Genomic DNA, 2,500 nt, shown 5'->3' with positions numbered 1-2,500 from the left:
TTGAAGTGCAAACATATCATGAACTAATGGAAACCATTTGATACTCAATGGCAATACCTTTTACATCTAACTACGTTTGAGAAAGGGATGTGGCAGGTAGTTAGTGCCATGTCCCCTTATCGTGAGTCCTTTTCTTCTTAGTTATATATTTTCATTATTTTTTATTTCTTTTGCTATCCATAACTAGTACAAGGGATGCGAACCGTTTTTGTTCTCTTGTCAACAGACTGTCAGAAATGCTGGGCAGTTTGAATGGATGTGCAACATCGGTGTCGGGGAGTGACGGGTGTCGTGCCCGGCAGATTTTACTGGGAATGCCTATGTGGAAATCCTGGACGAGATGTTTCTACCATCGGTGAGGGCTACTGTGTTCCCCGATCCGGAGGGAGACAATTTACCTCGTCCGGGATACCATCCCCATCCACAGGAGGCGTGATTTCGGAAACTGCCCAAGATTACGCTGTGCCACATCCACCCAAATCGCCAGAGCTCAGTCTCATTGAGAATGTTAGGTAGACATGGGCAGAGACTTCCCCCAAGATCATACCCACAATCGTCATGTTGCCTAAGCAGGTATGGCATGGGAGTGACTGCGCTCTGCAGACGGGCGCCAGTTAACGGCGGCTAAGTGGCATCTATACCACGTAGATTTGCCAACGTTTGCCAAGCTGGTGGCGGTAACACGAAATATTAATGATCTTATACATAGGAAAACCCCAATTTTATAGATATAGCAAAGTGAACAAAATATCAGAAAAAATAGTTATTCCAGGGGAATTTTCAACCAGATCTGTTTAGGTGTGATTAGTAAAAAAAAGTTAAACATTGTGGCCCTTGAGGGGCAAACAGACAAATGCCCCCCCCCCCCCCCCCCCAAAGGACGCCCTTCTCAGGGGGACCAATATCAGGTCGAGCTCACAGCACTTTTTCTAACCGTTTTCGTCGTCGTATCATATTGTTCAGTAAGAAAGAGTAAAGATACTTTTTTAGCGAGCGTACCTAGCTTTGCAGTTAGGACAAGTAAATAGATATATCACATTAGAACACAACTTAGAGCTGTAGTTTATAGTGTTGGTGTTAGTGAAAACAAATGTTAACTTAATCTGGGGGGTAATAATTTGCAAGTGTGTTTTAATTGTTGCCTGATTTCATAGCTTGAATCATCCATATATGGTGCTTTTACTTACTGATGGTCTCTTTTGAGATATTTTGTTGATTGGATAATTTCTAACACGGAAAAGTTTTAGTTAATTTATCAAAGAATTGTAATGGGTACCAATTTGTTGTAAAAAACGTTTTTTAAAAATACAAATTCTTTGTGAAAGGCGATACAGATTCAGAGTTTTACCACTGTTCATTTTATAAATATATGGGGTAAAACCGAGGAAATGTAGGCCGAGGCCAGTGAAGGTTGGTTTACGGTAAATACTAGTATGGAAGATGCCGTTGTTATTGGTTACCATGATATCTAAAACGGAAAGTTGGTTGGTTCTTTTGAATTTCACATGTAAATTTGATGTAGGGTGCTTGGAATTCAGAGAAGTAATAAGAAAAAATGAAAACGAAATGCACTGGCATAGGAGGGACCTAGTGGGGAGTCCATGAAAACACAATAATAATTATCAAACCAGATAAAGGACGAGTTTTTACTTTAAACAGTCAATAATGCAACAGCCGACATCGATTGATGATGGCCATGTCTTATAAGTGTGTGTGTGTTTATGTGTATACAGTGTACACGTGGGAACTATGGCTCCCACGTGGCTGGCTCCCACGTGGCTCGCTGGCTTGCCATGCTGCAGTGCCCCGCACCCGAGCGTGACCCGGGCGGCCGCTTGACAGATATTGATAACCGCCCCACGCGCACTCCCGGGGTATAAAAGGCCAGGATGACCCAGGTCGGGAGAGTCACTACAGAGAGTTCCTGCCGAAAACCTGTTGGTCAAGGCTGGCCGCTGAGCCAGCCGTCCGACCCCCCCCCCCCTCCTGGCTGACCATACCCAGCAATAAGCCTTACCAAGACTTGTATCCATGTGAATTATCTGTGTTGCTTACGCTTCTCAATAAAAGAGGTTAAGCCAACCGTCCCTTTCACTACTCCTGCTAAACTATATGTTTAAGGCGTCTTAATAGCCTTTACAATCTGGTGGCAGGGTGGTTCGTTGCGTCCTTTCGGCTCGCAACATGGACACACAGTTTCCGAAATCCGCTCGACCATCTTCAAAAGTCATCAGAACCTGTTGTGAGTATATATTTGGGCCATCTTTCCTTTCTTTTATCTACCAACTAAATGTGTTAAGCCATATGTGCAGTTACGCTCATGCTGGTTTTGTTAGGTTAAAGTGCTGATTGACAGCAAATGGTACGCTCTCCATTCTTCTGACCTCAGATCACATTACTGTGTGATCACGGTATGGGTTCAAACAATATGAATATCATTCATTTATTACGTATTTGTTTAATTTTTCTCGTGATTAGAGGGTATATTGTTTCAATTGTA

The sequence above is a fragment of the Penaeus chinensis genome, chromosome 40 (assembly GCF_019202785.1).
Source record: "Penaeus chinensis breed Huanghai No. 1 chromosome 40, ASM1920278v2, whole genome shotgun sequence".
Lineage (NCBI taxonomy): Eukaryota > Metazoa > Arthropoda > Malacostraca > Decapoda > Penaeidae > Penaeus > Penaeus chinensis.
Note: the sequence above shows the minus strand (reverse complement) of the source record.